Source organism: Canis aureus, chromosome 2, assembly GCF_053574225.1.
Source record: "Canis aureus isolate CA01 chromosome 2, VMU_Caureus_v.1.0, whole genome shotgun sequence".
Taxonomy (NCBI): domain Eukaryota; kingdom Metazoa; phylum Chordata; class Mammalia; order Carnivora; family Canidae; genus Canis; species Canis aureus.
The window spans coordinates 73,604,847-73,615,783 of NC_135612.1; positions in this window are offsets into that span (position 1 = coordinate 73,604,847).

The window sequence follows — 10,937 nt, forward strand, 5'->3', positions numbered from 1 at the left end:
ATCAAAACATATTAAGAACTTACACAACTCAACACCAAAATAACAAATACTCTAATTAAAAATGAGCAGAAGAGGGGTGCCTGGGTAGCTCAGTCAGCTGAGTGACTCTTGATTTCAGTTTGGGTCATGATCTTGAGGGCACGAGATCAAGCCCTTCATTGGGCTCTGCCCTGAATGCAGAGTCTGCTTGAGATTCTTTCTTCCTCTCTCTCTGCCCCTCTCCACTATCTTCTCTCTAAAATTAATTAATTAATTAAAAATGTGCAGAAGACATGAACAGGTATTTCTCCAAAGAAGACATGGATGGCCAAAAAACACATGAAAAAATGTTCAACATCACTAATCATCAGGGAAATGCAAATCAAAACTACAATATCACCTAACACCTGTCAAAAGGGCTAGAATACAAAACACAAGAAAGAACAAGGGTTGGTGAGAATGTGGACAAAAGGGAACCCTCACACAGTTTAGTGGGAATGCAAACTTGTACAGTCACTATGAGAAACAGTATGAAGTTTCCTCAAAAAATTAAAAATAGGGATCCCTGGGTGGCGCAGCGGTTTGGCACTTGCCTTTGGCCTAGGGCGCGATTCTGGAGACCCGGGATCGAATCCCACGTCGGGCTCCCGGTGCATGGAGCCTGCTTCTCCCTCTGCCTGTGTCTCTGCCTCTCTCTCTTTCTCTCTGTGTGACTATCATAAATAAATAAAAATTAAAAAAAAAATTAAAAATAGAACTACTCTTTGTCTAGCAATTCCACTACTGGGTATTTACCCAAAGAGTACAAAAACACTAATTTGCAAAGATATGTGTGGGACACCTGGGTGGCTCAGCAGTTTAGCGCCTGCCTTTGGTCCAGACCAAGATCCTGGGGTCCAAGGATCAAGTCCTGCATGAGGCTCCCTGCATGGAGCCTGCTTCTCCCTCTGCCTGTGTCTCTGCCTCTCTCTCAAAGAAATAAACAAAATCTTAAAAAAAAGAAAAGATACATAAACCTGTAAGTTTACCGCAACATTTACAATATCCAAGTTAGGGAAGCAGCCCAAGTGTCCACTGACAGATGAATGAATAAACCAGATATGCTATATATCAAGATATGCTATTATATGTGTGTGTGTGTGTGTATATATTTATTTCTCAGACACAAAAAAGAATGAAATCTTGCCATTTGCAACAACATGGATGAATCTAGAGGGCATAATGCTAAGTGAAATAAGTCAGAGAAAGACAACATAGGATTTCACTCGCATGTGGAATTTAAGAAACAAATGAAGAAAAGAGACAAACTGAAAAATAGACACTTTAAACTCTAGAGAACTGGGGCACCTGGGTGGCTCAGTCAGTTGTGTGTCCCACTCTTGGTTTCAGTTAGAGTCATGATCTTAGGGTCATAAGATCGAGGCCCACATGGGACTCTGCACTCAGCAGGGAGTCTGCTTGAGATTCTTTCCCCTCCCTTCCCTCTGTCCCTTCCCCCTGCTCACACACTCTCTCTCTTAAACAAACAAACAAACAAACAAACAAACAAACAAACAAACTATAGAGAACAAACTAATGATTACCAGAGAGGAAATGGGTGGGGGCAAAGAGAAACAGGTGAAGATTAAAAGGATACTTATCATGCTGAGCACTAATTAATGCATAGAATTGCTGAGTCACTAAATTGCACACCTGAAATTAATAGAACACTGTTAATTACACTAGAATTAAAAATTTTTTTAATGAAAAGAAACTGCAAAACAAATAGATGGGAAGTCAGACAAAAAAATAAAATAAAATAGAAATAGAGGGGCTCCTGGGTGGAACAGTCGGTTAAGTGTCCTGACTCTTGATTTTGACTCAGGTTGTGATCTCAGGGTCATGGGATTGAGCCCTGCACAGGGCTCCAGAGTGAGCTCCAAGTCTGCTTGGGACTCTCTCTCTCTTTCCCTCTGCCCTTTCCACTCATGCTCTCTCTGTCTCTCTAAAATAAATAAGTCTTTAAAACATACAAGCAAAAATAGAGATTGCAACATTATTCACTGTGCAATAGACTAATACGTAGATTCTCCTCTCAAAAGATACTAGTGTAATTTGTAATCATTAGTCTACTACTCTTCCTCTTTTGTACTGCAAAAAATTTTTTTTAAGATTTTATTTTATTCATTCATGGGCAGCCCCGGTGGTGCAGCGGTTTAGCGCCGCCTACAGTCCAGGGCGTGATCCTGAAGACCTTGGATCGAGTCCCATGTCAGGCTCTTTGCATAGTGCCTGCTTCTCTCTCTGCCTGTGTCTCTGCCTCTCTCTCTCATGAATAAATAAATAAAATCTTAAAAAAAAGATTTTATTTTATTCATTCATGAGAGACAGAGAGAGAGAGAGAGGCAGAGATACAAGCAGAAGGAGAAGTGGGTTCCCCACAGGGAGCCTGATGCAGGACTTGATCCCAGAATCCCAGGATCACACCCTGAGTCAAAGGCAGACAGTCAAACCCTGAGTCACCCAGGTGCCCCTGGGATCTGTTACAGGATTGATTGGGGTGAATTATCTATATTATCAAATAGGGAAATATGTCACTGTTCCATAATAGTGGCAAGAAGGGGTGTGGGGGAATCTAGGGAAACTACTGTTCTATAAAAAGCTGCTCAATCTATTGAGGTGTTAGCTAATGGAAGGTGAATTTGTAATAAATGGTAATCATAACGGTGACACTTGTCAGCTACTGTCATTGACCAGCTGCAGATATAAGCAACAATGAACAATGATTTTTTGCTCTATTATTTGAACATTTACATATTTTAGTAATTTATATAAAATTTAAATGTTTTATATAAATATTTACATATTTTGAGTTATTTTCCACTTCTCTGCATTATTTTATATAGAGTATGTTTTGCAATTAAGTTTTAAAATTAGCCCACAGGTTACATAATATCTAGGCAGGATCAGAGTAAGAAGAGAAACACACATTATTACCAGAGATCCTAGACTTGGGCCAGGACACAGTACTAATGATATTTGATTTGGCCCCCTTTAAGAGGACATAAACACTTGGGATATATAACAATTTCATGCTTGCATAGTCTTTTGGTCCATGAACCTAATAGAATTCTCTTGCTCTTAAAATTTGCCTCAAGGCGGGCAGCCCTGGTGGCTCAGCGGTTTAGCACCACCTTCAGTCCAGGATGTGATCCTGTAGACCCGGGATCGAGTTCTGCGTCGGGCTCCTTGCATGGAGCCTACTTCTCCCTCTGCCTCTATCTCTCATGAATAAATAAAATATTTAAAAAAAAACTTGCCTCAAGGGACACCTGGGTGGCTCAGCGGTTGAGCGTCTGCCTTTGGTTCAGGGTGTGATCCCAGAGTCCCGAAATCGAGTCCTACATTGGGCTCCCTGCATGGAGCCTGCTTTTCCCTCTGTCTGTGTTTATTTTTAAAGAATAAAAATCTTTAAAAAAAAAAAAAACTTGCTTCAAAAATTTAAAAAAGATTTATTTATTTATTTATTTATTTATTTATTTATTTATTTATTTATTCATGAGAGAAACAGAGAGAGAGGCAGACATCAGCAGAGAGAAGCAGGCTCCCTATGGGGAACCTGATGTAGGACTTATCCCAGGACCCCGGAACCACGACCAGAGCCAAAGATAGATGCTCAAACACTGAGTCACCCAGGTGCCCCTCAAATATTTGATACTTGAAAAGGTACAGATATGAAATATGGGAAGGCAAAGTAGGAAAGAAAGGAAAATACAAGACACAACCCTTATAAGTGGAGCTTTGTTACACTCAATTCACCTTCTTTTTTTTCAAGTCATTTCTTAGAATAGCCCTTCCCCCGCCTTTCACAGAAGCCTAAAATTCTGAGATCACCAGAATTACCCAAATCTTTTGGGGGTTGAGACACTTTACATTTCTGTTTGGCTATTTAGATGTCTTGTTACCAAATTTTTGTTCATAAATTGCCTGATTATCTCTGTCATGGCTTATAAATAGCACCCATGGAGCTATTTCCACAGATCAAAATGATTCATAACAAGGGGGATCCCTGGGTGGCGCAGCGGTTTGGCGCCTGCCTTTGGCCCAGGGCGCGATCCTGGAGACCCGGGATCGAATCCCACATCGGGCTCCCGGTGCATGGAGCCTGCTTCTCCCTCTGCCTGTGTCTCTGCCTCTCTCTCTCTCTCTCTGTAACTATCATAAATAAAAATTAAAAAAAAAATGATTCATAACAAGAATTCCGATATGAAGACACGGTTGAGCCTCAGTTCTCTGCCAGTCTTTGCATTAGGAACAAAAGTAAAGAAGACATGATTCCAACCCTTAAAGAGGAAATGACTGACATGAAAACAAATTGTGCTAATGCAGTGTGATGTGCATTATAATAATAGCTTACAAAAAAATATGAGTCTAGAAATAATTTACTGTGCCTGAGAGGGAGTTTAAAGAAATGTACAAAGGTTCCAGAAAAGTAATTTAGTAAAATAGGATTTCATCAGAAAGGAGACAAGTATTTCCGGCTGGGTAGGGAAATGGGGAGAATATAGATTTGGAAATAGTTCAAATCTCAGTTATATGATTCATTAACAACTTTTAATGACCTTAGGCAAATCATAATTCACCTTGAATTTCTCACCAGCAATATGAAATTTGCCTCAAAGATCTCATTTCTCCTACTGACAGTGTATAATTGCAGCCATCTATACTTCAGATAATTAATCCTTCAAAATAATTACAATACATACATTCCACTTTTCCTCACCAAGAGATTATTTTCCATTTTCCCAGCATCTTCAACTTCTCTCTCCCCAGTGAGTTTTCTCCTTTTATCACAAAATGTGCCCATGCACAACTTTCTCTCGTTTTAGAAAGCAAATAATTACAATACTTGGTAATTATTTTAGTTCCCTTTTTAACAATTGAATTTCTCTTTTAGCTCACCATTCCCTAACTTCTAAGCTGATTAATTCCATCAGTTTATCAAACTGCTCAGATACTGCAAGAAAACAAACAAAATGCTGAAACTATTGCCAATATGCAGTAACTAGCTTTCATCTGCTCCATCATTCTGATACCATTAATGTTAGCACCATTTTTAGTCCTATTTCCTCTGCTTCTCGGTATTTCTTAAGTGCACATTTGACATTTATTAAGCACCAAGACTGTGTTTAAGGAGTTTACAATCAACCAGGGTAAACAACAAATAAGAACATAAAGTAGAATGTACATATGTCGTGGAACTTACAAATTCCTGTAAGAGATCTGGTAAGGTTCATTGGAGGTGGGAGCATTTGGGGGTAGATTTGAAGGATAGGATTTCAATTTCTAGAAATAAAGGAGAAGCATATGCAAAAGAATAAACAGTAATTTTATATTTATTTTTAAGTTTTTAGTTAAAAGAGAGAGGATAGGCGGGAGGGGCAGAGAGAGGGAAGAGAGAGTATCAAGCAGACTCCCGGCTGTGTGTGGAGCCTGACTCCGGGCTCAATCCTAGGACCCTGAGATCATAACCTGAGCTGAAACCAAGAGTCAGATGTTAAACTGACTGCATCATCCGGGTGCCCCCAAGAAACAAGTTTAATTTTAAACATATAAAGGCAGGAAGCACAATGTGTACTTAGAGAAACATTAGGGAGAAAATGAAAGATATTCTAATATAAATTCTTATTTTTATGCAAATAATAAAGTGGTTAAAGAAAGAACAGGTTTATAATGAAAATATCTCTTCTGCCCAGATCTTTCCAGTGTCTGGCCTATTCTTGAGAGACAAGCTTTCTTAACCATTTCTTTACAGAGTTGCCATATTTTAGTTTATTTGAGAGTGCCTACAGGAACGGGTGGGAGAGGGAGAGAATCTTTATCAGGCTCCTCACCTATCACACAGCCAATTTGGGGCTCAATCTTATGATTCTGAGATTGTGACCTCAGCTGAGGTCAAGAGTCAGATGTTTAACCTACTAAGCCACAGAGGCGCCTCAAGACTTGCCATTATTTTTAAATAATATCCTTTGAATACTATTTCTTACTATATAAATTCTGGATATATCTACAATGTACTCTAAAAGATGAAAGTTCGGCATTCTTAGAGCTCCCCACAACTTGCAATACTGATTTATCACTACTTTTGGTTAACTTGATTATCAAGTATTTATTGTCTTGCAAGTGTTTGCTCATGAGCTAAGCTGTGTATTTATTTTTAAAGACTTTATTTGAGAGAGAGTGCAAGAGCACAAGCAGGGGGAGGCGCAAAGGAGAAGAAGGAGACTCCCCATTGAGCAGGGAGCCCGACGGGCTCAATCCCAGGACTCATAGATCATGATCTGCACTGAAGGCAGATGCCCAACCAACTGAGCCACCCAGGCACTCTTGTGTGTTTTACATTAATTATATTTAGAAAACTTACAGAATATTAGTTAAGAGTATCAGCTCTGCATCCATACTGAAGTTCAAACTCTGGATATGGCACTTTCTAGCTGTCTTAACTGTGAGAAAATTATTTAATCTTTCTGCCCATTTTCTCATCCGTAAAATGAGGACAGATCTACACGATTGTTGTAAAACCAAATTAAATGACTTAACACATGTAAAAATACTCAGAATGATTATTGGCATGTAGTATATAGGGTAAAAAAAAAAAGCTATTACTATTGTTATAGGATCTTTTTTTATTTTTAAATATTTTATTTCTTTGAGAAAGAGAGACAGCAGAGCAGGGGGAAGGAATAGAGGGACAAGCAGACTCCTCATGGAGCAGGGAGCCAAATGCAAGGCAATCCCAGGACCCCAAGATCATGACCCAAGCTGAGGGCAGAGGGTTTACTGACTGAGCCACCCAGAACCTCCTACTACAGGGTCTTGTCCTAATGTTTACAATGGTTTTTCTCTTGCACATTTCCAGTTGCTTCATCCATGTAGAACATGAACTGCAAGGGCCCCACTCACATGATAAGAATAAATGAGGTTATGCAATAAGGCAGTCTGTTTTATCAAGTCCTCTTTTCTAAGAGTCTTTCTACCCAAAGCCCCGTGTCCTGCTCTAATAAAGCTGAAGGCTTTGTGCTTTGTTACCATGGGTTCTTCCTGTATTAACTCTTCTGGATTAGAAACTGTTTCTTTGACTCAACGGATCTTTATTTTATTTTTTTTTAAGATTTTATGTATTTATTCATGAGACACACACACACAGAGAGAGAGAGAGAGAGGGAGACAGAAACACAGGCAGAGGGAGAAGCAGGCTCCATGCAGGGAGCCCGACGTGGGACTAGATCCTGGGTCTCCAGGATCATGCCCTGGGCTGAAGGCGGCACTAAACCACTGAGCCACCCCGGCTGCCCAGTATCTTTATTTATGGATACATTCTCATTTTCCTACAGCAGAATATCTACAAGCAATTTCTTATAATGGTATGTAAGTAATACTTCTGAATCTTTTCACGTAAAAAAAAAAAAAAAAAAGGTTTTATTCCATCCTAATAAAAGACTAACAAACTATATGGAAAAAAGTTTTTTATCAGCACTTAAAAACTGTTACACTGTCTTCTAGAATACAGTAAGTTTTTAAGAAGTCTGATGCTATTGATTCTTGCCCTTTCTTTCAAGGGACATTTAGGATCTCTGTTTCTGCCAACTGCTCTAAAATTTGACAAAGATATGTTTCTTTTTTTCATTGATAGCAATGAGCTGGTGAATCTCTCAATCAGAAAATTTGTGTCCTTCAGCTCTGAGATGTTCTTGTACTATTTATTTGGTAATATAATCCCACATTTTAAAAATTCTCTTATGATAGTTTGTCTTTGTATTTTGATCTGTTGTTGACCCTTCTGAGTTGATTCAATACATTTCTCATATTCTTGCTTCTGTTTTCTGCCTCCCCCACACCAACAATTGACATATCTACTTTATTTACTATTCGTTCATTTGCTCAACAAGTATTTACTGATGACTGACCTACTATGTTTTTCTGTGTTCCCAGCAATGTTATGGGCATTGCAGATAAAGTAGTGAATAAGACAAATCTCAAATCTCAATCCTCATTTTGGACAAAACTTAAAAAGTAGGTTAATTTAAGTGCCTTTAAAAAAATTAACAAGTAGAGGGACAACTGAGTGGAGACAAAAGTTGATTTAGTTAGGATGGTCAGGAAAGGTCTGACATTTGAACAACAACATGAATGAAATCACAGAGCAAGATATGTCAGGATCCGGGCAAAGGGCATTCTAGGTAGATAAAATAGGCTTTTCAAAGGACCTGAGGTTGCAAGAAACCTGGGGTATTTGAAAAATACCATGAGGCTAGTATGTCTAATGGACAGTGAGCAAGGGAGAGGAGAAAGGGATAAAGCTGGAGGAATAGTCAAGAGCAGAACAGGTAGTAAAGTAACATAGAGTACTGTGGCCATGGTAAGGAACATGGATTTTATTCTAAATTTAGTTAAAAGTCATTTTGAACTGGAAGTATCACTTAAAAAAATAACATTCTGGCTGCTATGTGGCAGATGGACAACAGAGCTCAAGAGTGGAAGGAGGGAAGATGTTTAATAGTTAAAGTAAATGTGAATAGTGGCTTGCTTAGGGACGTAGGGACAGAGTAAGGGGAAATCAGAACCAGAATGCAGTTGACACCTGAACAGTGTAGGAGTTAGAGGTACCAAACCCCTGGGCAGCCATAAATTCACTTATAATTTTTGGCTCCGACAACTTATTTTTTTCTTTTTAAATATTTTATTTATTTATTCATGAGAGACACAGAGACAGAAGCAGAGATGTAGGAAGAGGGAGAGGCAGGCTCCCTGCAGGGATCCCAATGTGGGACTTCATCCTCGAACTTCAGGATCATGTCCTGAGCTAAAGGCAGATGCTCAACTGCTGAGCCACCCAGTCATCCCCCGCAACTTAACTTCTAATAGCCTACTGTTGACCAGAAGCCTTACAGATGACACAACAGTTGATTAACACATATTTTCTATGTTACACATATTATAAACTGTATTCTTACAATAAAGATAGAAAAAATAATATGTTAAGAAAATTATAAGAGAAAATATATTTATAGTACTTGTACTATATTTGTTGGGAAAAAAAAAATCCAGAGTGGACAGGCACAGTTCAAAGCTCTGCTGTTCAAAGGTCAGTTTCATACTTAAAGCTTGAGCTAGTAAGAGTTACTAATGTATATGGGCCATAAGGCAGAGAAAGGGGTAAATGGTGAGTTGGGGGGTTGGCTTGAGCAACTCGGTAAATGATGGTACCTTTCAAATGTCTAAGGAAAGATGGAGGAAGCAGCAGGTTTGGGTGGAGGTGAAGAGGGAACAAAGATTTTGTCTTTTTAAACTGAAGTTTGAAAAGTCCTGCATAGTGGTTAAAAGTGTGGAGATGATCTGCATGAGTTTAAATTCTGAATCAGATGGGGTATGGAGTCTATAAATAAATCTTTCCTTTTTCTCTTTAAGATGGAGATATAACTTTGCTGGTTGAAGTAAAAAGAGAAATTTACAACATAAGAGAAAGAGATGGAAGGAAAATCCTAAAACAGAGGAGATGGAAGACAGAGTATATAACAGCAGATGAAGGTTAGATACCTTTGATGATGAAAAGATGCAGTGCTCCTTGTTCCTATCTTTCAGTAACATAAGAAATTAGTTCATTAGCTGTGAGGAATTAGAAGTAGCTGCTGGAGATTGGAGGCAAGTAAGTTGTACAATAGTCACTTCAGAGAACAGATTTGAAATGATCAGGGAGATAGAAGATTGAAGCTAAGAGCTAAAAGCACACTCGAAAATAGTGGTTATCAGCTCACAGTGAGAATAGTCAGTTTAACCACATGTGTTTTTCTCCAGGTAATTCTGATAAGAAAGTATAGGAGTTGAATAGGCAGACACATGAGGTTTTTAAGGAAGATCAGGAAGCAACAGATAAGGGACAATTATGATGATGGCCCATGGAATCTAAGTCAGGTAGAGGAAGGTGTATAACAAATATACATGTCTCACCTTCAGGAATTGGGACTGTGAAATTAAAAACAGCTACTGAGAATTTTTAATCAACCATATCAATGATCACATTAGATGTAAATGTTCTAAACACACAAATTAAAAGCCAGGGATGCCTGGGTGGCTTAGCAGTTGAATGTCTGTCTTTGGCTCAAGGCATGATCCCACATTGGGATCCTTGCATGGAGCCTGCTTCTCCCTCTGCCTATGTCTCTGGCTCTCTCTGGGTGTCTCTCATGAATAAATAAATAAAATCTTAAAAAAAAAAAAAAAAGGGACATGAGAAAATGAGAAATGTCAATTCTCCAACATAGCACAATCCTAAATTCATGCACCTAAAACAACTGAACTTCAATGTACACAAAGCAAAGACAGATATAAAAATTAAAATATATAAATCCATAAGTATAATTGGAGACTTCAACATTCTACTCTCAGTAATTGAGAAGTAGGCAAAAAATTAATAAGGATAAAGATGACCTCAGCAACACTATCAACCAACTTGATCTGACATTCAGAATTTTCCACCAAAAAAATGTCAGATTATATACTCTTTCCATGTACACATGGAACCCTTTCTAACATGGACCATGTTCTGGGCCACATGGCAAATCTTAACAAATTTAACTAATAAAAATCTGAAAAAAAAATGTTCTCAGACTACAACAGAATTAAATTAGAATCAAATATTTAGAAAATCTCCAAATATTTGGAATTAAACAATAAACTATCTAGTTCTTAGATCAGAGAGGAAGTCTCAGGAGAATTTAACAATTTAGTCTGAAAGAAAATGAAAATACAACACAGTAAAATTTGTGAGATACATCTAAAGCGTTGCTTAGAGGAAAACTTAAAGCATTAAACGTTTCTGATAGAAAAAAAAGGGGGGGGGGGCGCCTGAGTGGTTCAGTTAAGTGTCTGCCTTGTCAGCTCAGGTCATGATCTCAGGTCTTGGTATTGAGCCTCATGTC